General features: G+C 42.5%; 1 protein-coding gene across 1 annotated transcript in view; it reads left to right on the top strand.

Moving 5' to 3' along the window:
- LOC120530489 (inactive dipeptidyl peptidase 10-like) overlaps positions 1 to 26,785 on the top strand; it is a 357,045-nt gene that overhangs the window by 160,323 nt on the left and 169,937 nt on the right. The window lies entirely within an intron of this gene.

The raw sequence follows: 26,785 nt of genomic DNA, 5'->3' as shown, positions 1-26,785 counted from the left end.
TTAGTGCAATAAGAAAAAAGGACGCTGGAATACTCAAAAAGAATTGGGGCATTTCTCTGTATATTCTCCAATGGACAATATGAAAAAATGAGGGAAAAAGAATCAAAACTATGAGACATTCGTCAAAAACATGTTGGGTACAATGGTTTGTATAGCAGAAAATGGTGGCAGGAAATGGTCATGACAGGAAATGACCAAACGGAAGTGACGTCATCAAGGATGGCCGGAAGTGACATCTTTGCGCTGGAGCCGGGAAGTGCTATTATCTGGGATGGCCGGAAGTGACATTTTTCTGGTGGAACCGGCAGTGACGTCATCGGAGATGGGCAGACATGATGCTATTATGGTGGAGCTGGAAGTGATGTCATCGATGGATTGGATTGTGGGATTGTGGCCTTTTAAGAGAACCCGGAAGTATGGTCAGTGAATTATTGTTTTTCTTCTTTGTTTCTGTAGAGAGTGAGAGAGAGAGAGAGAGAGGCATTAGTACCTATAATCAACTCTTTATCTTGCAAAATATCACTCACCTTAGGACTTGTTGGCTGCTTCCTACGTGTGTGTGTGTGACAATATATACAGTATGTATGTATGCATGTATATATGTAAAAAAAAACACTGAAAACACACAAGTGTAATGCAAGAGATGCTTTCACACAACACACAACAGATGATGCTTACCCTCACTGTGTAAGGGCCATCTGTTGTTGCATTTTTTTCACCGCACTCCCAGTTCAAACATAAGCACTGTTCAAAGTTAGAATTGGTCAAAGTACAAGGCACCGCTGTATATTAAAGAAAGAAATTGGTCCTCAACTAGGTGCTTTTTGAGTCAGGAACCTGGCAGGAGGAAACATGTTCATGCATATTTAACTTCTCGTCATGAAGAAGGAGGACCCTCTTACTAAGGGACAGTGCCCTTGGCAGAGGTTGTCAGCAAATGGCCACAGAACAAAGAGACATTCTTATACTGTAGATAACTGAATTTGCATAACAGTGCTGAATTATTGTCACACTAGCCTGCATTTCTCTGGTTCACTGGCTTATGCACCCAAATAAACCTACCCAAATAAAAGTCTCATTTCTACTACATTCTTGTCCTTCAATATCTCTTTAGTTCAGCTCTTATTCTTATTATGGAAAACTGTGACTTGACAACTGTCAGGGCTTCATGGGCACATGACATCGGCCAGTTTCTTATGCCACTTAGGCTAGGACACTCTCTTTTACATAACCCATTCAGCAGTCTCTTCATGCTAATTATAAGATTAATGCTTTAGATTTCTTTTTATTGTGTACTGCTTCCAAAACACTTCATTTACAAAAGGCTATGTTACACCTTGATGGTTCCCTTTATTCTCTCCCACCCACCATAGACCCTTTCATTTTGCCCTCCAAATCATCTGCTGTCTCTAAATGGCTGGCTAATTCTCTCACCTCTTCGCCACCTAATGGTTAATGTGGTGTGAGCTTATTGGTGCATGACAATTGGGTGCCGTCGCAACATCCTGATTTAGTGCTACTCATTGGAGGGGGCCGAAGTGGTCCCCCAATGTCTGTGTAAAGCACTTTGAGTGTCTAGGAAACCATTGTTTGTATGTAATTAATCATTAAAACTTGTGTCTTATGGTTGCAGCCAGAGTTCCCCGAAATGTGAATTTTTCTGTATTGTGTTGGGTGAGTAGAGGAGATTGAAAATGGAGTAGAGAGAATTCTTTTGTGCTGTAAGGTGGACATGCCGCTGCAATAATAAACTGCCAAGAGGACTTTCTACTCGCATCTGTTTTCTGTGCCTCTAACCATCATCAAACTCTAACAACTTTTTACAACGGTGTATAACACATCCCGCAGAGAAGTCAAAGAAGGTTTCTGTGCACAGTGAAATAATTAGTATTAAATGAACACTTTGGACAGCTATTTCCATGTATATACTTTTAAGAATAACTTTAGCACTATAAGAGCCAATTTAACAATGGCAGTTTCATTGCGTCCAACTTATGGATTTCCAAATATTATATGATTTGTCTTGTTGACGACACATGAATTAGGGTCAAGTCCCCCATCGATGAGCCTCGATTCTACGTTTATAGAAAAGGATTTATTTTCCTGAATGTGCAAATCATCTGTGACAGCAGACTCATTATAAGGAACGTTGTTGCGAAATGGCCAGGAGCTACACAAGATGCATCAGAGCTTGGTATCCGTCAAATGGTGCCCTGCGGTATTCTACAAAAATATTAGACAGCACTGCTGTAATCCATCCATTCTTTTTGTTTTGTTATGTTTTGTTTTCCTAATACTAATAATCTGTAACATTGCTTGAATACATTTAGCCCTCATTAGTAAGGTATTCCAGGACTTTTCCACTTCCGCCACTAACACAGACATTATACATTCCCTGTACAGTTGCACATAGTCATTTATTTATACACTCAAGAATATGCGGACCTCCGTTACCCCCCAAGATTAAAGTTAAAGCACCAGTAGTTTGTGAATATGTGATGGTGTGAGGAACCTCATCAGAATTGGCCGATGTTAAGAGTCATGTTCTACAGAGGTCAGTGCTCGGGCCGCTGCTATTTTTACTATATAGAAATAATTTAGATAGCACTATAAGTAACAAGCTGGTTAAGTCAGCAGATGATACCAAGATAGGAGAATTAGCAGATAATTTGGAATCCGCTATATCATTACAGAAGGACTTGGATAGCATACAGGCTTGGGCAGATTTGTGGCAGATGAAATTTAATGTCAGTTAATGTAAAGAGTTACAGGTAGGAAGTAAAAATGTTAGGTTTGAATACACAATGGGCGGTTGGAAAATTGAGAGTCCACCTTATGCGAAGGATTTAGGAGTCGCAGTGGACTCTAAGCTATCGACTTCCCGACAGTGTTCAGAAGCCATTAAGAAGGCTAACAGAATGTCGGGTTATATAGCGCCTTGATGTGTGGAGTACAAGTCCAAGGAGGTTCTGCTCAACCTTTATAATGCACTGGTGAGGCCTCATCTGGAGTCCTGGGTGCAGTTTTGGGTCTCCAGGCTAGAAAAAGGACATAACAGCACTAGAAAATGTCCAGAGAAGAGCGACAAGGCTGATTCCAGGGCTACAGGGGATTAGTTATGAGGAAATATTAAAAGAGCTGAGTCTTTACAGTTTAAGAAAAAGAAGATTAAGAGGTGACATGATTGAAGTGTTTAAAATTATGAAGGGAATGAGTCCAGTGGATCGAGACGGTGACTTTAAAATGAGATCATCAAGAACACGGGGACACAGTTGGAAACCTTGTTAAGGGTAAATTTTGCACAAACATTTGGAAGTTTTTCTTTACACAAAGAACGATAGACACTTGGAATAAGCGACCAAGTAATGTGGTGGACAGTAAGACTTTAGGGATTTTCAAAACTGGACTTGATGTTTTTTTGGAAGAAATAAAAATAGGACTGACGAGCTTTGTTTGGGCTGAATGGCCTGTTCTCATTGAGATTGTTCCAATGTTCTAATTCCAGCAGGTTGTTACACTACATGTGCTTGACGTGCAGTGGATGTTGGAGCTATCTTCTTCCTCCTGTCACATAATTTGCTTCATTGCTCATAGATGTCGCTGCCCTCATAATTTCATTCTTTAATTTGCACTGCTTTACACTGGGTCCCTGTTTTAAAAGGTTACTTTCATCAAATGTTCCAGTGAACATACTTCTTAAATTGGTTTGGGCATGATTTCCTTTCACTACTGAGAGATTCCTACTTCTCACTCATTTTCCCATTAGCTTTTGAGACATGGGCAAAAGAGATTGGTGACAAGCTAGTGAGAGGAGTGCAAGTGAAACTCTCACCATTTGTTATTGACAGAGACATCTAGGGCCATGACTCCTGCTGGCCAATCTTACATGTCAAGAAACCTTGTGTGAAGCCACAATGGTGACATCTACTGGCCAGTCTTGCAACCCAATAAACCTTGAGCAATTCCTTGACATTTGTGCTGAATATGTTTATCTTGTCGTTGTCAATGGCTAGTTAAGAGATACTTGACTGTCTTATTTACCCTGTACTAATGACCCCTATGTGTTTCTCTATCCTAGATTCATTTGTTAGTTCTTTGCCACCTGCTCTGTATTCCTGTTTTCACTGTTTATTGGTACACCTATTTTCTTGTAGCTGGTGTAAGCTAACAAGTAAACAGAGAATATCTGGGAATCACTCAGTGAGAGCGCTGGGGAAAGGGAAATCTGTTTTGATGAATAGCTAGATGAAGCAAGTCCAAGAAGGTTCTGCTGAAGCTTTATAACACACTGGTGAGTCCTCATTTGGAGAACTGGGTGCCGTTTTGGTCTCCAGGCTACAAAAAGGACATAACAGCAGTAGAAAAAGTCAAGAGAAGAGCAACTGGGCTGATTCCAAGGCTACAGGGAATGAGTGATTAGGAAAGGTTGAAAGAGCTGAGCCTTTACAGTTTAAACAAAAGGAAATTAAGAGGAGGCCTGACTGAAGTGCTTAAAATGATGAAGGGAATTAGTGCAGTGGATCGAGATGGTGACTTTAAAATGAGTTCATCAAGAACATGGGGACACAGTTGAAAACTTATTAAGGGTAAATTTCACACAAACACTAGGAATATTCTCTTTACACAGAGAATTATAGACACATGGAATAAGATATCAAGTAGTCTGGTAGACAGTAGGAGTTTAGGAGCTTTCAAAACTCGACTTGATGTTATTTTGGAAGAATTAAGTGGTGTGGAATATGGCCGGCCATTCATCCTGGCCAATACCCCCAGGCCACCAGGTGGAGCCCTCCCTGCGGCATGGAGGTGCCCCGAATAACATCAGGGAATTATGGACAATGGCGTTTTCATCCACAGCCCTGCTGGATACCACAGGGGCCATTAGATGGAGCTGCAGTGAGGAGCAAAGAATATTTTCCCTACGACCCAGAAGTACGTCCGAGTCACATGGACAAGAGGAATGACATGCTTCCGGGGTGAAGAAAGGACTTTTTTATCTGACCCGGAAGTGATAGGAGATCACATGGACTGGGGATTGGAAACACTTCCGGGTCAGGGACTATAAAAGACTCTATTGAACACCAGAACGTGGAGCTGAGCTGGGTGGAAGGGTGGCAATACATCTGGGAGTGTGGAGGATTGATTATTGTGAAGTATTGTGTTTATTAATGAGTATCGTGGAGAGCAGGGTACTTTGTGCACTGTTGTTCATTAATAAAGTCAACTTTTGGACTTTTACCTGGTGTCTGACGTATTGTCCGAGGGTTCAAGGGAGCGATAGCGCCCCCTATCTGTCACAGTGGATAGGACTGGAGAGCTTTGCTGGGCTGAACGACCTGTTCTCGTCCTAATGTTTTAATGAAGAAATGGGTGAATGCATTGGCAGGTGGAGTAGTGAGCAGAGAGATGAATGTATAGAAGGATGGATGGATGGACAGTAGAATATGGAGGGATGGATGAAGAAGGTTTAATGATAAATTGTTTAATGGGTTGAAGGATGAATGGACAGGCAGACAGATGATTAAGTTGATAGTTGGATTGTACAGTTTATCGCTTGAAGAACTGGATGAATGTACTGGCAGTTGAAGCAATGATAGTTGGATGCTGGGTGAGCAGAAAGATGAATGAATAGAAGGATGGATGGAGTGTAGAATATAGAGGGATGGAAGGTTTAATAATACATTGTTTAATGGAATGGAGGATGAGTGGACAGGCAGACAGATGACTAAGCTGATGGCTGGATTGTGCAGTGTATCGTTTGAAGAAATGAATGAATGCTTTGGCAGGTGGACTGATGGAAAGCTGGAGTAATGAAAGGTATGGCCTAAAAATTAACGCAGACAAGACAGAGGTACTCACAATGGACGGGTCACCAGCCACTGTCCACTTGTATGGACCCAACTTCAACAGGTTAATGAATTCAAATACCTAGGTTTCGATAGTTCAAGAAATGAAGGTGGCCTCCACACCAGAAATCCACAGCCAGATTGGACAAGCAACTCCAGTGTTTGCCTCTCTTAAATGGTGCCTGTGGAAATGGACGAACATCTCGACGAAGACCAAAGTTCGCCTCTTCCAGACTCTTATCCTACTTATCTTGTAATACACATCAGAAGCATGAACACTGCTCAGATCTGATCTGGTTAAACTGGAAGTCTCCCAGATGTGATGCCTATATCAAATTCTGCTAGGCTCAATTTGTAATGGTATCCGAAACAAAGTAATTCATCAGAATTGCTGATGCCAGCCAACCATTGAAGAGCAAATCCAGCAAAGTCACTTATGATGGTTTGGTCACTTGTGTTCCGTGAGTGGCAGCCGTCTACCACACAAATTCCTCTGGGGGCAAAAATACAGCCATTGGAAAATCCAGCATACAGCTCCCAAGAAAACAAGTCGAGGAAGACCTGAAGAAGTCAAGACTCAACATCGACGAAGCCAGAGACATTGCCAAGGACCGCCTGGCATGGAAAGCGATGTGTGTCCGAAATCCGAGATCCATTGGCACCTACAGCAGCATACTGACTCTGAGGATGACAGCTAGGGACCAAAAAAAGAATGATTAGTGGATGCTGGGTGAGTAGAAAGACGAATTTATGGAAGGATGATTGGACAGTAAAATATGGAGGGATGGATGGAGAAGGTTTAATGATAAAGTGCTTAATGGATGATGGATGGATGGACAGGCAGATATAGATGATTAAGCTGATGGATGGATTGTGTGGTGGACGGCTGGGACCCTGTGATGGAAGGACCAGGAGAGGGCATATTCAGGGCAATACCTCCCCCAGAACACGAGAGAGCAACCCCTTCTGGCTCACAGCGGGCCACGAGTTTGAAGCTTAGAAGCTCAACCCCTACTGGGGCGCGTGGACACTGCCTGGAGACTCTGGGACAGTTTCTGAACCCTGGGTTGCAGCACTTCCGGATCTGGGAGCACCTGGAGCACTTCGGGGTTCCCTATTAAGGGGGCCAGCTGACACTACTTTGGGGGCAAGAGTCGGGAAGAGGTGGATGAAGCTTGTCAGGATAGGAACGGAGGTGGCAGAGAAAGAGAAAGACATAGAAGAAAGGACTGTGTTTGGTTTCTTTTGCTTTATTGTACTGTTCTCTGTAGTGGGAAGCGAAAAGAAATAAACGTGGAATATTTGGAAGAATACATGTGTGCCAAACAGTATTTGTGTCTGCCAGTCTGCGTCGGGGTTAAGGGGGCTGTACGGGTCCCGGGTTCCACAATTGTGCACTGTATCGTTTGAGGAAATTGATGCATGCTTTGGCAGGTGGATTGATGGACAGCTGAAATAATACTAGGTGGATGCTGGGTGAGCAGATGGACGAATGTATGGAAGGATGGACAGACAGTAAAATATGGAGGGATGGATGGAGAAGGTTTAAAGACAAAGTGTTTGGTGGATGGACATATGGACGGATCGTGCCCTGTTATCATTTGAAGCCATCTAATCCAATAACATTCAACTACTCTCCATTGCAAGAGTGAATCTGAGTGATCAGATAAGATGCTCTACCTGAGCGTCAAGCTGATCTCGGAGCGGATCATCCGATTATTTGATTAAAGCTAACGTCACATTTCCCGTGTGTGTGTTTTGTGCTATTTCTTAGCTCTTTACAGAAAGGAAAATATTTTTCCTTTTTAGCCTAAAGATCTCACCTGTGAATAGCGTATTATGTAAACCAGAGGGAGCCACGAAATCCCTAGAGCCTGAGCTGCGTACAGCACATCAGATTTAGGAAACAGAGTGCACTTAAAAAAAAAAAAAAAGTCAAGAATGTAGCCCTTTGAATGCACTGAGTGAAATTGGTAAGCATTAACATATAAATGAAAAACATCTCAAATTGACAAGTGTGTTTGAATTCAGCACTCTAAAGCATCTTGAGTTTCAGATTAAATTGTATGACTAAGGGGCTTTTTAGTACTTTCAGCTCCGGTTCTAATCACCCACTGTAATATTACTTAAACACGCTGGTTAGCATGTGCCATTTCTCTTCCTGTCGCTCCCGTTTGTGAGATTCACAACTTTCAGGATGGTAGACACTAATGAAGGAACGATGTAAAAGTTGGCTGATTTAAGCAAGAGGGCCATTGTCCTCGATGTTGCCAGCTCGCGATACATTTCAAATTTAACGACAGCAGTACTCGCGTAAAAAGTGCCATTATCTGTGCCGATCTGAGTGTGTACCTGAAAATGAGGTTCCTCAAACGCAACTGTTGTCCAAGAGTGGCTAACAAATGATTCATCTGGGAGGTGCCTGCCCGGTAAAGAGAGCATCGTAATTATCCTTGGAGCGTTTTTTTTTTTTTTTTTACTGCTTCGAGACAATTTATTTCCTCTGAGAATGCCTGAGTAATAAGAAAAATATGAAATCCATTATAATGTAGCAATGTGCCTGTTGGCAGGGGTCATTCTTCACCATTTTAATGTTTTCTTTTTTTTTTGTGTCCAAAATTATTCTAGGGAGCAGTAAATTCACATTATAATGCAAATTAGTTGCTGTATCTACCCGTTAATTAATTGAGGTTTGGACTTCATAAAACAATATGTACTGGACAGGACACCAGGCCATCGCAGGGTGAATATACACACACCCCAACCACATACTACGGCCAATTTAGGATTGCCATTTCACTTAACTTGTATGTCTGTCAGAGGAAACCAGAACAGCTGGAGGAAACCCACGCAGAATAAGGTCGTGGGGGTCTGCTGGAGTCTATCACAGCCAGCACAGGGCGTAAGCCAGGAAGAAACCATGGACAGGACACCAGGCCATTGTAATGTGAACACACACACAACAGCCACATACTGCAGCCAATTTAGTTTTGCTAATTCACTTAAATTCTATGTCTGTGGACTGTAGGAAGAAACCCGAACAGCTGGAAGAAACCCACGCAGAACAGGGTCACGAGGGTCTGCTGCAGCCTATCCCAGCCAGCATAGGGTGTAAGGCAGAAACAAATCCTGGACAGGGCACTAGGCCATCACAGGATGAACACACACACCAACCACATACTACGGCAAATTTAGGATTGCCAGTTCACTTAACCAGTATGTCTCTGGACTGTGGGAGGAAACTGAAACACCAGAAGGAAAATCAGACATGAGAAGAACATGCAGGCTCCACACAGGGATGACGCGGGATGTGAACCCTGGTCTCCTTACTGTGAGGTATAGCAGCATTACCACCAGTATAGGGCATAAGGCAGGAACCAACCCTGGAACAGGGCACCAGGCAATTGAAAGATAAACATACACCCAGACACACACACACCCCAACCACATACTACAAACAAATTTAGGATTGCCAGTTCACCTAACCTGTATGTCTGTCAGAAGGAAACAGGAACAGCTGGAGGAAACCCACGCAGAATAAGGTCACGGGGGTCTGCTGGAGTCTATCCCAGTCAGCAAAGGGTGTAAGGCAGGAACAAATCCTGGAGAAGGTGCCAGGTCATTGCAGGGTAAACACACACACGCCCTAACCAAATACCACAGCCAGTTGAGGATTGCCAGTTCACCTAACCTGTATGTCTGTTAGAGAAAGTCCACACAGAATAAGGTGATGGGGGTCTGCTGGAGTCTATCAGGGTCAGCATGGGGTGTAAGGCAGGATACATACTGGAGTGGGTGCCAGGCTGACAGGCCATCGCAGGGTAAACACACACACACACACACAAACCCCAACCACATGCTATGGCCAATTTAGGATTGTCAGTTCATCTAACCTTTATGTCTGTGGGAGGAAACCATAACAGCTGGAGGAAACCCACGCAGAACAGGATTGTGGGGGTCTGCTGCAGCCTATCCCAGCCAGCATAGGGTGTAAGGCAGAAACAAATCCTGGACAGGGCACCAGGCCATCGCAGGACGAACACACACACCAACCACATACTACGGCAAATTTAGGATTGCCAGCTCACTTAACCAGTATGTCTCTGGACTGTGGGAGGAAACCGGAACACCAGAAGGAAAATCAGACATGAGAAGAACATGCAGGCTCCACACAGGGATGACGTGGGATGTGAACCCTGGTCTCCTTACTGTGAGGTATAGCAGCATTACCACCAGTATAGGGCATAAGGCAGGAACCAACCCTGGACAGGGCACCAGGCAATTGCAAGATAAACATACACCCAGACACACACACACACACCCCAACCACATACTACAAACAAATTTAGGATTGCCAGTTCATCTAACCTGTATGTCTGTCAGAAGGAAACCAGAACAGCTGGAGGAAACCCACGCAGAACAGGATTGTGGGGGTCTGCTGCAGCCTATCCCAGCCAGCATAGGGTGTAAGGCAGAAACAAATCCTGGACAGGGCACCAGGCCATCACAGGACGAACACACACACCAACCACATACTACGGCAAATTTAGGATTGCCAGTTCACTTAACCAGTATGTCTCTGGACTGTGGGAGGAAACCGGAACACCAGAAGGAAAATCAGACATGAGAAGAACATGCAGGCTCCACACAGGGATGACGCGGGATGTAAACCCCGGTCTCCTTACTGTGAGGTATAGCAGCATTACCACTGCACCACCGTGCCGACCACTATAGAAAGTGTTTCGTAAATTAAACTCCAGCTCACGAGCTAATTAACAAAGCAAAATTTATCAAATGTACTTTCGTTAATAAGGAAAATCAATCAGCAGGCCCAAAAAAAAACAACTTAAAGCAGCAAGCAGTTCCCTAGAGGCACAAGCTTGTTTTCCATGCCAGTCTGTTTTCGTATTGTTAGCCGTGGATGACACTAAGCTGGATGCAAATCAGCCTTTAAACTCCTTTTCCTGGGGAATCAGAATTTCAGTGCAAATTAAAAGGCGTAAACCGTGTAGCGCTACAAAACTCGTTTTTATCTTTCAGTCCCCGTTTGAACCTGCAGTTTTTGAAGCTGACTATGGCAGGTTCAGCAATGCTTTGTAGATCCTGACATCAAACGCGTCTGCAGAGATTGCCTCCCTCTTGCCATTCCCTGGAAGATAACTTATCATAATATGATTGCTTTATTTGCCGTTGCCTGAATCACGGAAGAATTCCAGTGAGATTTTAAATTAAGATTGAGAACAAGCAGACAGGTACATCAGTCAAGGCCTCATCATCTCTGTGGGTAATTGAACTCCACTCGACTTTAATCTAATCACTTTTATTGTATTTATTAATACGCATCGGCTTATTAGCTTACTTTATATTAAGATGCAAATTGAATCTTACGCCGTAATTACTTAGCCAAAGTACGCCTTGTTTGTCGCATCTATAGAATGATAAGTAACAAAAGGATTGGAGCGAGACGTTTGTTCAGATAATGACGCAGTGTTTTTAAGGCCCTGAGATTTTTATTGAAATGTCAGAATGAAGACATCTCCACTTGGTGTCAGAGCCAGACCCTAAAGAGTGGCATATGAAGCCCCCAACTCCTGGGGTTTTTCATTATACAAAACATTGGCGAGGACTTGCGTCCAGCAGGGTTTTCTTGTGACTGGACCCATTCATCCCTACTTTTATGATGGCTTCATAAATCCTGAAGGATCCTGGTTGTCATTACAGTTGTCACTCACCCCTGTGGTAACTGAATCTATTTATTTGGTGCGAGGGAGTGCTTTGATGAGCTGCTTGTTATTTAAAATCAAATCATTTTGGATGGTTTCGTTGCAGAGTTCATTGAAGTAAAAAATGCATTATAGAGGATTTAAAAAAAAAATTAGAAATGGCATCGTTGTGATGTGAAATTTCGCATACAAGTTGATAAATATTTTGTATGTCTTTATTTGTAAAATAAGCAAAGCAATGTAATTTTAGTGTTACATTAGTGAGAAGTATTCATGTTTAACATACACACTTTACAACTGAGTCTCTTTGAATTTTATGACAGAGTTAGGGGAGGATGTGCCTTAAACCAGTTTGGATCCATTTTCCATGTGTGTACTCATCAGCCTACACTCAATAACCCATAATAAACAAAGGGATGTTTTATAGAATTTTAGTTAATATTTGTAATCAATACATGATATCATTTTACAATTTAATACAAGTATATACTTATATGAAGGTATAACAGTGAATTATTAAACGTAAGGATAAGAGTTGAATGTAACTAAATGTTGTTTGAAGCTTAGGCACGTGAGGCTTTTGCCTCATCTTAGAGGAGCCAACAAGACAGTTGACAAGGTTAAAATGAAGTAGATGAGTAACAAACACCCCTCTAGAAAGTGGAATTCAACTAATGGGAAAGCCCAAACACCCCTCCTATGAAGCGGTGCTAAAACTAATAAAAGAATCCGCAGATCACTCGTATTTACAAGGCGAGAGAGAGAAAGAGAGAGTCAATAGGAATCAGAAAGCCCTGGTGGCACTCATTGATTGGATGAAGCTCTGCATATTATGCAGATTAAGAGTCAGATAACGTGAGGTATTGGATGAGGTGATGTAACAGAAAAGCATAAAAGGCAGATTCATTGTTTTATTGAGTACTCACTCCATGGACTGAGACATGTGTGCATATCTGTGTACAAATAAAGAATTCTGCATTTTCATCCGGTCTCCGAGATGGACTTCTTTGAAAGGAGAGAAAAGTTTTTTTCACATCTTTCAGAAATGTTTGCAAACTTATTAAAAATCTAAATTTGAAATCTCATTCATCGATATATTGAGATCATTAAATGAGTACTTTGTAGAAGTCCTTTCACAATTAGAGATCCAAGTCTTCTTGAGTCAATCTCAGCAAGCTTTGCACACCTCGATTTGGGCAGTGTATCCCATTCTTCCTGGCAGACCCTCTTAAGCTCCTTTAGAATGGATGGGGAGTGTCTGTAAACTGCCATCTTCAGGTTTCTCCATGGATGTTCTATAGGGTTAAACTCTGAGCCTAAAACTAATCCATCACACACTTGTCCCAAAGCTATTCTAGCATTGTCTTGACTGTATGCTTGGGGTCATTGTCCAGAGAGTTGAGCCATCTCCCAATCTTAGATTGAGTGAACTCTGGAGCAGGTTTTTTTCAAGGAACTCTCTGTTTTTGGCCTACTCTCAATTCTGACCAGTCTCTCTGCATTGCTGCTGAGATGCAGCCCGATAGCATGATGCTGACACCACCATGCTTGACCATAGGAATTGCATTAAGCAAGTGACGAGTAGTACCTGGCCATCGAGAAAAATAGTGCTTAGTGCCCAAAGAGTTCAAAGTTTCAAAGAATTATTTTCCTCAAAGTCCTAGCAGGATGTCATTTGGCTTTTATTCAAGATTTGCTTCTGTCTAGCTGCTCTACCATAAACTCCTGATTGGAGTGCTACTAAGATGGTTGTTCTTTTGAAAGGTTCTCCCCCCTCAGCAGAAGTATTCATAGAAGTATTCAGACTTTACACTCCACATGTTGCTTGGGTGGCTCCTGTTTGCTTTCACTCTCTTTGAAAGGTGTCAAGAACTTGCAGCAAATTGATTGGGAATCATTTAGAAAGGCACATGTGTATCTATGTATAGAAGATCCTGCAATTCACACTGTATGGGTGGATGAAATCCACGCAATGAGGTCCATGGAACTTTCTGTAGAACTCCACAATCAAATTGTGATGAGGCATAGATCAGGGCAAGGGAATAAAAATCATTTCTAAAGCACTGAATGTTCCCAGGAGCACAGTGGCCTCAAGAATTGAGAAACAGAAGACGTTTGGAGCCACCAGGACTCTTCCTAAAGTTGGCTCTCCACCCAAAGTGAGTAATCTGGCAAGAAAGGTGCTGATCAGGGAGGTGACTAAGAACCTAATGATCACAGCTACAGAAGTCATCTTCTGCGACTGGAGAACCTGTGGGAAGGGCGACCATTTGACCAGCACTAAATCAATCAAGCATTTATGGTACCTGGGGTTCAAATTCCTCTTTTATGTCTATTTTATTCATTGTTTATGTTAACATTGTTGATTATTTACTTTCGTTATGTCTGAGCGTCTTATACCATGTGCTGTGTGTTTTATTGGTCACTAGCAAAATACCCGCGCTTCGCAGCGGAGAAGTAGTGTGTTAAAAAAGTTATGAAAAAGAAAAGGAAACATTTTAAAAATAACGTAATTGTCAATGTAATTGTTTTGTGAGTGTTATGAGAGTTGCTGTCATCAAGGATTTGATTATCATTATTTCTTTCAGTCAAGTTCGTATTTGGAGGACGTGTTGTGTTCAAGTTACATTCCGTGTTTGTCAACCGTTGTAAAGATAACAGGTTTCATTCATCGAAGTGATCACTACCCAAAATCGTTACTCGTGAATCTAAGATGTTTAACATGCATTCCCGGTATTAAGTTGTGGATTTGCCTGCGAATATTTAGCGGCAGAGTGCCTATGAACTTAATTTAAACTTAAGCTTTACACCTTGCTTTCCTATTGATATGTCCTCAAAGGCTTGTTCAGATTCAGAAGGTTGTTCCTGTCTTACTGCATCAATGAACAGCTCGTCTTCCTCTTTATCTGAGACATCACACACTGCATGCACGGGTTTACCTTTCCCAGTCCTGCAAACTTTAGCGAAGTGGTTCAATTTACCACATTTTTCATACTATCTTCCTTTAGCTGGACATTGACTTTTTCCACCGTGTGCTTTGTTTCTGCAGTAGCTGCACTTATGAATATGTTTGTATGCATCACTCGCTTCATATTCTTTTGCTGCCTTCTCAATTGTGTAATGCGTTTTTTGATCAGCGCTCTTTGGAGCTCGTTTGTTGTCTGCATACTGCGTTCACAGTACATGCATCGAAGGTTCTCAGCTGTGCTCGTTTGATCTTGCGATGTCCACAGCTTCATTTAATGTTAGCTAAGACCCGGCACTTAAAAGTTTCTCTCTCACTTTTGCTGAGTTTGTGCCAAACACTATTCTATCCCTGACCATCTCATCTTCGTTTGCATAAGCACAGTCCTTCACCAGCAATTTTAACTACGTTACAAAGTGATCAAAAGTCTCGTTTATACCCTGCGTCTTCTCATTAAATTTGTATCTCGTGAATATCGTATTCGTCTTAGGCATGACAAAAGCCTCAAACCGGTCATAAGTTTTCAGTACCTTGGCTTCCTCCTGGGTGAGAGTCCATGTGTTAAAAATGTCTCTTCCTTTTTCCCCAGTCCACAGGAGCAGGTAGCTGCATTTCTCATTCTCGTCTTTGCCTTTTAGCGGGCCAGAAAACATCACTTCCACGTGCTGTCGAAACTTTTTCCATTCTCCCGGCAGCTTAAGAGAATACCAGTCAATTAGTGGCGAGGGAACTCCAACAAAATCCATGACTGTCCTCTATTCTGACACCATGTCTTGTTTTCACAAATTGTGAAAAATGAAATGATGGCGAGACTTTCTTTTAAAGTATGCAGGGGAACTTTATTTATTAAAGCTCTTACATTCACGGCATCCGTGCTCTAAATTAACTTCCATAATAGTAACCCTAAGGTCCCTTGTTCTGGTGCCTTCCTGATGACATAGGTGCCTAAACCATGCCTGATAATAAAACATTTCAATGACATATAAATATTACAGTGATCACTTCGATAGACATCTCACCACCCAAATCGCTACTCGTGAATCTAAGATGTTTAACAGGCATTCCCGGTATTAACTTTTTGATTTGCCTGCGAATATTTAGCGGCAGCGTGTCTATGAACTTGTGGAATTGCCCGCGAGTATTTACCGACAGCGTCTCTATTAACTTGTGGATTTTTCTGCGAGTATTTCGCAGCAGCATCACATAGTTGTTTTCGTCTAGCTGCATCAGAAAACATAGCACGTCGTGTGGCGCGCCTCCTTTTTACTGTTTTCTCACAGCTTGGATTGCTGCTGATGGACGACCTTATATGGGCAGGCACTCAATTACATGAGAGGCGTGGGTATGGGGGACGCAATATAGGTAGGCAGCCAACTACGTGGGAGGCGTAGTAATGGGGGACACAACTCCACCTCACACGGCGACCAAACTGCAGGCTATGGCCGTATATATGTACGTATGTAGGATTCAGTTATGACCGTGACGCATAGAATTTTGAAATGAAACCTTCTTATCTTTTGTAAGTAAGCTGTAAGGAATGAGCCTGCCAAATTTCAGCCTTCTACCTACATGGGAAGTTGGAGAATTACTGATGAGTCAGTCAGTCAGTCAGTGAGGGCTTTGCCTTTTATTAGTATAGGAGAGATGCCCTCAGCTCTATAATGGCCAAGTAAAACCCAGAGTCCCTTGCGGTTCATTGTCTTGGTGAGCTCTCCTATGTTTTTGCTTTTGATATTTTTGTGATTTACTGAGTTTTTGTGACCTTCTGCTCTGTCTTTGACTATTCTTTGGATTTTGTGTTCTTTGGTTGCGTTTGTTTTGTGATTTGCATATTTTTGAAGGCATTGCCTTCTGTCCCTTTCACTTTATGTTCCTCTGGGCTTATTCTTGTGCTACAGAACATTTTTGTTTAAGTAAATTTCATACAAATTATTTGTTGCTCTCTGTTATAAGTCGCGGTTTGATGGTGTTTCCCCCTCTAATTGCTATTTTTGGGATATTTTAGGACTATTCTGCTTTCGAACTCCTTAGTTAATAACACAGATGGCTGATGCTGAGGTTCTTGGGTGCAGCTAAGTTTAAGTCTGCTGAGTAGTGGAGTAGATGAGAATGAAGAGAGGCTGTTAGAACTAAAGAGAGACTGGGGTGGGGAGAAACTGATACATAGCAGCATCCGTGAGAGAGCAAGGCATCCTGGGAAGCTGTTGTTGATTGGCTGAGGTGGTAGCTCAGGAATTGCAGGTGACTATTATGAAATCAGAGATCGCATCTGCGGTGACTGGCTTAGATGGCCAACCGATGAGACAAGAGGTGCTAACAATCTTTTTAAATCAAGAATTCTGCTCTTCTTACTTGCTTCAGCTGAACAGCACTCTGGGTAATACTATTAAAGGGGTACGCTCACATGTTACACACAAGTCTCATTTAAGTCCAAACCTAAAGACATTACATTTCAGACATGACCAACATGTTTCGAATTTGAATTTGCATGTGTGTTTTGTGTTCAAATGTATTCACAAGTTTTCTGCTAATTTATAGCATACAATTAAAGCAGTTCTTATTAAATCCTAAGCAAAAGAAGAATTCAGTCTGGTTTAGCGGGTGATCTGAATTCCACCACCCACTATAGAGTTATGCAATGCGGGGAAGGGCTGCCCCAGGCACCACTGACAGAGCTAAAGCTCTGTAAAGTCAAGCTGGTCTTTCAAATCTGTAAAGTCAAGCTGGTCTTTCAAAGCATCATGGGACGCTGAGAAAAAAAAGAGCCGCAAGGCGAATATTCGGGAAAAAACTTGGCAAACAAGGTCGTCTGTGAACCCTGTAAATTGTATGTGAAAAATGCTTTGGTGAATTATATTCATCAACACTGATAATCTCTAGAAAACTCCCAATGACTGCTTGAGGGGCTTCATCTCATCCACATGAAGTTAAAAGTGGAGGGTGGTCACTCAGGCGTGATGTGAATGCAAGGAACATATATAAACCAACAAAGAATACATAAATAATAAACAAATATAATTGAAATTTCTTAAAAATATGACAAATGATCAGTCAGAATTAACCATAATAGCAGAAAACACACGTACGCCAATGATGAAACTATGCAATATGAGAAATATGCAATTTAAGATCTTTTGTGACATTTATGAGTAAGGGTCCGGTGTGAATACTCCAAGCGTTGGATCGGTACTAAAATTTTGACTCCAGTATCAATTCCAGGTTTTGGACCTTCAATACCAGTATCAAAATGTTAATTTCATTTCATTCATTTTTCATTTTATCTTCCACTGCTTATCCAAAGCTCGATCACAGAGGCAACAGTCTTAGCAGTGAGACCCACATGTCCCTTTCCCCAGCCACACTTGCTAACTCATCATACTGTGGGATCCCAAGGTGTTCCAAGGCCACCTTGGAGATATAATCCTCCCATTGACCCAGGGTCATCCCGAGGGTCTCCAGCCAGCTGGTCGTCCCCATAAATCCTCCACAGAGAGGCACCCAGGACGTGTCCATATGAGATTCTTGAATCACCTCAATTGGCTCCTGTTGACACAGAAGGTCAGTGGCTCTGCTCCGAGCATCTCCCTTGTGTCTACGCTTCTCACCTTATCTCTAAAGGATACCAAAATGGTTCCAAAGCAAATCACAGTTAACTCCAAAACTTCGACCTCCCTGATGTGCTGCCCAATTTCTCACCTGACAACTGTTTACGACACGCTACGCACCTCATCTCTCATGAAGCTTGAACCATAAAATCGAGATCACATCGAAGCAATATGAGAGGGAGGTCCCCCATGATGTCCTGATCGCATCACAGCAATCATCCCTTATGTAGCAATGTGGAGGAGAGCTGATGTGAAATCAAAATCACATTGAAGTAACAGAGTAGGTCCCCCATGATTTACCAGGAGAAGAAAATATTACCCCATCACACTGAAGCGTGTAGTTTCGTTTTGTGAAATGTATGAAACAGATGTTTTTATACAGAGGATGTCTAGTGAAGGGGAGGAAAATTGATGTCCACCTAAATGCTGGTACTGCACTGCTTTTAAATCTGGGGTGTTCAGTATTTTTGCAGTACCATGCAATCTTAAAGTAACACCCTTTAATAGACCGCTGTCTCATCCAGGGTTCATTCCTGCCTAATGCATTAAGTTTCAGAAATTGGCTCAGGCTTCTCATGATTTTGAAATGGAAGATGTGTTTCCAAAAAAAAAAAAAAATGGGTGACTAGATGATTTACCCCATAGATAATAACAAAAGGCAAGCATTTCCCCACTGCTAATCTGTGGGACAATCTGTCTGAACATTAATTTTTTCCTACAACGGATTCTGTATGTTCAAGTGACTACATTTATAGAATCATCTTACTGCCTCATATCAAGGGTGCTGGTAAAGTGCGGGGTGTTGCGCCTAACTATAAAAGCAAAAACAATGTGTGACGAGGTTGCTTTAGGCATTTCGGGATAACCGTCAGCTTAGACGCAGATCATTTGTTCATCCCTCTTCATATATGTTTTTTTTCCAGCTTTTTTTAATTGGCAAATAGACAACAATCCGGCGCCTTCAGCAGCAGCCGCCACCTCGTTTAGCACAGACAGATACGTCTGGAGGTTTCCATAGAGACCAAGTAAACAAATTTACAATACACAGCCCAGGTGGATTTCTTTATAGAGATTGAAAGATGAATTTTGCATGGAACATTTTTTTTTTGATAATATGTTGCTCTCATTATGTTGAAAGATAGGTTTATAGAAGGCGAAAAGAAAAATCAAAATTCTGTCACCATCAATCACTAAGTGCCAGCTTCTTAAAGCCATTAACTAGCTACAGTATGCAAGTAAGAAAATGGATGGAAAAACTATAAATCAAACAGTTGATCACTCACTTAATCAATCAACACATCAAATAACTGGTTAATCAAAGTTTTATTTTATATATGAGTAGCACCTTGCACAGTTTGCATCTTTTCTGTTGCTGTCAGTTGAGTGAGCATCAGCTTCTAATAGCCGTTAACTGCAGGAAAGGACAATCAAACAATACAATCGATCATCCAGCTAATCAATAAATCAGTCAATGAATAGCTCCATCAGTCATTCAACACCTCAAATAACACATCACCCTGTGATGCCTGGGTTGCCCGACAGCTGGTATAACGTCCTTGAACCCAGGACATTTATAGTCTTGCAATGGGATACAGAACAGTAAGAGATGGGGCAAAGGGCACAGGGCTTTTTGTTTCCAACAAAGTGATCCAAATCAAAAGTGCAGTGCAGGGATCGTCTGTAAATAAATAAGTAAATAAATCCCCTGTAATAGATGCAGTTTTTTTTGTGGAGGTAAAAATATTCCACACGGTATAAAGCAAAGATAAAAATCTCAGTCAGGATATGTCCCTTAAAACCATTCACAAAACTGTGTGCCCCCTTTACAAACCATCATCCCCTATGTTCACCCATTACGGTCCCCTCAGCGAGAGCAGATGTCCTCCGACAAGTGCAGTCGACCCTTTAGCTGATTCGTGCCCTCCCAGCTGGCCTCCTTGGCAACCCCCTGAGCTCTGCTCCTTTCTTCTGCCACTGTCACTCAGTGTTCTGTGGGACTTCTCAGAGTTGGATGTCTGCTTCTGCACCCTTGAAGTGACCCTCATGCCATGAGTGTCGTCTGCTCACTTCACCCGGGGCATCGTCCCCAGCTGCTTGTCTCCTTTCGGCAGCACCCATTCTACCACAACCCTGCCACTTCCTTACCTTGATTTAGCCCTCCTCTCTTTTCCTTTCTCATTCTCTCTTTACTTTCCCCCACTTCCCTCAGGCTCCCACTCTGTGCTTTTGGCATTTTATTTACAACCCATGAAGTGCCGATCAATCAAGCAATCAGCTTGCCTCCTTACTGACCACCCAGCCATTGCCCAGCCCTGCACCTGAGACTTACTGCTTTTATTTTAAAAACTCGCACACTGCAACAGACCCTTTACTCACTTCACCACACGACCAAAGTTTATTTTATGTTGCACTTTTCAGTATCGATCAGTATGGATAAACTTCTGCGTTTGCGGAATGAACAACTGGATAGTCATTATCAAATGACAAATCTCTGTCAGTCCCTCTTTATTGTATATACAGGCAAAATTCCATTATAACAAATATCTTTACAACGAAATTTTCATTACAACAAAGTATTTTTATGGTCCCAACAGTTTCCCCATATGATGTCAATGTCAATTTATTTATATTGCACATTTAAAACAACATAGGAATGTTGTGGCCAAAGTGCTTTACAATAAAAGAATAAAAGAAAACAAACAAATAACATAAATAGAAATAAAATAAATGAACATAAATAAAATAAATAAAAAATAGAAGTCATACATAATCACAATGAGGAAGGGGCGGCACGGTGGCGCACTGGTAGCGCTGCTGCCTCGCAGTTAGGAGACCCGGGTTCGCTTCCCGGGTCCTCCCTGCGTGGAGTTTGCATGTTCTCCCCGTGTCTGCGTGGGTTTCCTCCGGGCGCTCGGGTTTCCTCCCACAATCCAAAGACATGCAGGTTAGGTGGATTGGCGATTCTAAATTGGCCCTAGTGTGTGCTTGGTGTGTTTGTGTGTGTCCTGCGGTGGGTTGGCACCCTGCCCAGGATTGGTTCCTGCCTTGTGCCCTGTGTTGGCTGGGATTGGCTCCAGCAGACCCCCGTGACCCTGTATTCGGATTCAGCGGGATAGAAAATGGATGGATGGACAATGAGGAAGCCATCAGTATTACTGAAGGTCACGGAATGCAAGTGAATAGAAATGAATCTTTAATCTCGTTTTGAACAGTTCGATTGTAGACGTCTCCTTTACGTGATGAGGTAAAAAGTTCCACAGGCGAGGAGCAGCAGCTGTCAAGCCCTGTCTGTCCCCCTTTAGTTTTATACTTGGTACGAGGGACAAGAAGAGACAACTGACCAGAAGATCTAAGCACTCTAGATGGCTGGTGTAAAACACACAGTTTAGATAAATAGGCAGGAGCAAGCCCGTGTAAAGATTTAAAAACTAGCAACAAGATTTTAAAATCAAGTTGAAAACTAACAGACAGCCAGTGTAAAGAAGCTACCGTATTTACGTGTGTACCACGCGCACATTTTTTCCCGAAAATTAGCATTAGAAAATCAGGTGTGCGTCATACATGAGGAAATGTAATTCTGCAATGTTTACTTCTTCTGCTTGTGCTCGCACTCTCTCTCTCTCGCTCGCTTGCTTGCACACTTGCCCTCTCTCTCGCTCGCTTGCTCGCGCTCTCTCTTGCTCATTTGCTTGTGCACTCGCGCTCTCTCTTGCTTGCTTGCGCTCTCGTGCTCTCTCTCGATCGAGCTCTCTCTCTCTCTCTAAATGCTTCCTATTCAATCACAACGCGCATCGTACACGGGGCAAAACGATTTTCCCGATTTTCTTTGAAAAAATGAGGGTGCGTGTCTTACACAAGGGCGCGTGGTACACGAGTAAATACGGTAATATTGGAGAAACAGAATTAGACTTTCTTGCCCCAACCAGAAAGCGAGCGGCAGCATTCTGGACCAACTATAACCTGCGTATCAGGGATTTGCTAATCCCAGAATACAGTGAGTTGCAGTAATCGAGGCGAGAAAAAATAAAAGCATGAGTAGCTTTCTCAAGATCCCTAGAAGATAAAAATAAGGCTTGATCTTACCTAATAGACGAAGCTGGAAAAAGCAACTCTTAACTACGGAATTTACTTGTTTCTCAAAAGAGAGGTTACTGTCAAACATAACAACAAGATTGCGGACTTGAGGTTTGCAAAAGACAGAGAAACAGCTGAGAAGTCCAAGACTAATTTGGGCTTTAGCTGATGGACGCACTATAATCACCTCCGTTTTATTTTGATTTAGATCAAGAAAATTATTAGCCATCCAGGATCTTAGTTCAGAAAGACAGTTGCGCAGTTGATTCATTGCAGAGTTGCAGACAGGAATATAAACCTGAGTATCATCAGCATAGCAGTGAAAAGAAATGTTAAATTTCCTTAAAGTAGCTGCAATAGGATGGAGGTATATAGAGAATAAGACGCGATCCAAAATGGATCCCTGAGGAACACCACGTTTAAGAGGGGCAGTAGACGAAAAAGAGGAATTTAAAGTCACTGAAAAGTGTCTACCAGTTAGATATGACCTGAACCAGTTATGACACGAGTCTATAGAAATCTCGTTACTATGAAGTACATTCAGCAGATACTTTCATTACAACGAAGTGAACAAAAGACCTTGAAATGCCTGAATGAATCATCCACAGAGCTGTTAGTTTGGTGGTCACAGCTCAGTTGTGCACAACGATCCCCAAACAGAAACACTGTAATTCTTTTTCTTTCTTTGAACTTTCCTCGTACTGTTTTTATTGCTGCGGTTTTCAGTGATACCTTTTACTTATTGCTCGTCAACATTTGAAAACATCCATTGGAATTTAACTCATTGTCACCCTCCTATAGAAACAGCAGACATGAAAAAATGATAACAGTTCATATTAGAAAAAAAAAACTTTAATTTTTTGCAGCTCTCGATTGCTGTAAAAAGAAAAAAGGCGTCGCCAGTGAATTCAGAATTTCGCCATCGACACTATCAACTTTCTTGAAAGACAGAGCAAAAAAAGTAGAAAAAACTCGGGTTGCAAACATATGTGAACTACTGCATTTGAAGACGTCTGAAAAGCCATTTTTATGTGGTTCAGTGCTGCTCGTTCAAGAAACATTCCATTAATGTGGCACTCATTCAAGAAAATGTGAGGTTTGTAAACTCTCTTGGGACCTCTCAACTGGACAACACGCCGAAGTGCGTCCCGAAGTGCGATCACCACGTCTGTATGGGGCAATAGTAGGCTCACAGATATGCTGCGTCTCTCCGCCAAAGTAAACAGAAAAGATCTCGATGGGTGATGCAAGGTTAGGAGCACGGACATTGTAAATGCAGATAGCAGGATTACTTGATCACTGACCTGGCCACTATTGCCTGACTGCTATGTCTGTGTATAGCAGAGTGGCAGATCACGCTACAATAAATAACTGTCCCATTCCTGTTTCAAGCTGAATAAAGCTGGTTTTGCTAAAGTACTGAGACTAAGCCTCGTGTTTTGGGGTGCAAGACAGGGACTTATAGCGCAACCCCGACCTTTTAGGATTCGCTTCTGTGGCGCTTCACTGCAGCGATGTGAGTCTCCTATTGCCCTGCCCCAGCAACGGACAAACAATCTTCCACAGACGCTGCAATCGCGCTTCAGGACGCACTTCAGCATGTCGTTCCCGTTGGGTGGGGAATGGGGGGTCTCAAAAGAGTTCAGAAACCTCACAGTATGAAGAAGAAATAATGATTCGGCTCCTGACTGATAACTGTGCTGCCCACAACATGCTTCCACATTTAGATAATGTTCGCTTTGAATTCCTCCCACCCAATTGCATGGCAGCACTTCAGCCATTGGATTTGGGCATCATTCGCACCCTGAAAGTGTATTATCGCAAGGAAATGCTGAGAAAAATTTTCGTCAGCATAACTTGTAGGCAGGAGGAGATTAAAAGTAACGTGAAAGAAGCTAATGAAATGATTGCAAATGCCTGGATGCAAGTTAAAGAAAGCACTACAGCGATAAATACAGAACCTCATTACAACGAAATATTCGTTACAACAAAATATTTTTTAGGTCCCTGGCACTTCGTTATAACGGAATTTTACCTTTAGCACCTTTAATTAGGTGTCAACAACTCACAAGCGGAAAGTGAGTTAAGCAATTGAAGGGTCTTACAAGACCGCCCCAACAGTCCATCCTGCACAGATCGGTCACTTTAGGAATTTGGATTGAATGTGACTTGAAACATTATTCTTTATTTATTTATTTTTAGATTTGCTTGGTTTAACCAGCAAACAGCAGCACAGCTTTCGGGGGGCACGCTTGCATCATTAGTTCAAGTGCAGACCAATACGTTTGCGGTTACCATAGTTACCAAGTTAATAAATTTTAAATTTCTCAGCCCAGGAAGATTTTCTTTTATTGAGGTAAACACTGAAGGATGAGTGTTGCATGAAACATTTTACACCAATAGATTTCCCATTACGATGCTCTCATTTAGTTGCCAATAACATCTGCTTCCACATTGCGTTTCACGTGTCAGGATTGACACAACAACGGGTGAGACTTGGCAAGTGGGCATCCCTCATTGACTTCATTGTTCTATGGAAATGAGAAACTTCAAAGTATGTTTGTGAAATGTAATTTGCTTTCTTGTTATGTTAATAAAAAGGGGAAAATGTTTTTTTTTATGTTTTTAAAGTGTTAGACAGAAGGACTAATGTTATTCAATTGTAACCGTAGTTTAAAATTTAAAGAATGTTTTTATCCATCTATTATCCAACTCACTATATCCTAACTATAGGGTCATGGGGGTCTGCTGGAACCATCCATCCATTACCTAACCCACTATATCCTAACTACAGGGTCACGGGGGTCTGCTGGAGCCAATCTCAGCCAACACAGGGCACAAGGCAGGAGACAAACCCTAGGCAGGGCGCCAACCCACCGCAGGGCACACACTAGGGACAATTTAGGATCGCCAATGCACATTCCCTGCATGTGTTTGGACTGTGGGAAGAAACCGGAGCACCCGGAGGAAACCCACGCAGACACGTGGAGAACATGCAAACTCCACACAAGGAGGACCCGGGAAGGAACCCGGGTCTCCTAACTGCGAGGTAGCAGCGCTACCCACTGCACCACCATGGAATGTTTTTATACTTAGCCATAAAGTTCCAGTGTGAAAATGGTTATGTTTAAAGGAATTCTTCAGTATTACAGTTGAAAATTACATTAGCATGTTTGGATTTATGCGGTATGTGAAATGTATCTATCTATTGTGAACAGCAGGGGGCGTTCCAACTCACCAAACACCCAACACAAGCAGGCTCAAGACAGACAAGTTCAAAGCACAAAAAGTCTTTATGTGTGGCAAACTCTTCCCTATAAGCTTTTCCCACCACAATCACAAAAAAGCACAATGGTACCATAAATCATTCTTTGTCTTCTCTCTCTCAGTCACTCACTGCCTCCTCCACTCCTCGTCGCAAGCTTCATCCACCTCTACCCGACTCTGGCCCGTCAATGTAAGGCTAGCAGCTCCTTTTATCAACTCCTCTAGGAGGGAGTGCTTCTGATGATATGGTGGATATGGTGCTGCAGCTCCGAAGAGCTTCCTGGTGAGGTTAGAGCCCCACGGCATAGAGACTCCCAAATCCAGCAAAACCCAAGGGACACAGATAGGCTGTTCTCCGAGACTACAATACCCGGCATGCCTTGTGGGCGCCCATGTGGGGATTCGACCCTGGACTCGCTGCCATCTAGTGCTCTGGGGACGATAAGCACCACAGTCAACTGGGGACCAATCAGCTGATGCTGGTACCTCACATTCGTTTTTGATCACTTGTATCAAAATCAGATTCTGACAAATTAGAGTCCAATTTAGTGATAATATGCAAAATGCCGTCCAATGGAGTATATTGCTTTATGCATTTGCTTCAATCTCTTACCAGATGTCGATGCCATTTATGCCGTTGTTCTCTCCTTGCTACTCATGCGAGAGCAGGGAATCTCGGTCAAACCAATGAAGCTAACTTTCCTTCTAGCAAAGTGAGTCCAACTAATACAACGTTTACAGTTGATGACCACCGTCAACCCCTCCTTTTGACAAAAGTTGACATCCGCCCTGAAAGAGTCAATCGCTTAACTAAATGTTCACTTTTCAGCTACCAGCACTACTAGCATGTTATAGACTCCTAATTTTGTCCACAGATTGATATCTCCGTACATCCAAAGCCTCGCACTACTAGTTATGGCGCTGCATAGTACGGCACAGCACGGTTCAGTACAGCTCACCTTGGATCGGCTTGGTTTGCATTTCAACTGCAGTTTAGTACCGCTTTAGAGTGGGCGGGATTATTCACGTGTCGTTATATGGCGCTTTTTCACTGCATTTTTTAACTTGTCCCTACACTGTTTGTAAGTCCGATGGTAGCCATGTGCGCCCAAGAGCTTAGCGACCTCCTGAAAAACTTTTTCATTCCGCATCGCCCCATCCAGCTCTCGCTGGATCTGCTCCTCGGCTACCAACGAGAGGAACGTCTGTAGTTCCTCAATAGACCACGAAACGGCCATTTTTGGTTAAAACAAAATGGTGTGTCCGAACCTTCGCTGGCTGTGCTAAAAATCCAGCGGGTCTGTT

The sequence above is a fragment of the Polypterus senegalus genome, chromosome 6 (assembly GCF_016835505.1).
Source record: "Polypterus senegalus isolate Bchr_013 chromosome 6, ASM1683550v1, whole genome shotgun sequence".
Classification (NCBI taxonomy): Eukaryota; Metazoa; Chordata; class Cladistia; order Polypteriformes; family Polypteridae; genus Polypterus; species Polypterus senegalus.
This window is presented reverse-complemented; position numbering and strand designations above follow the sequence as displayed.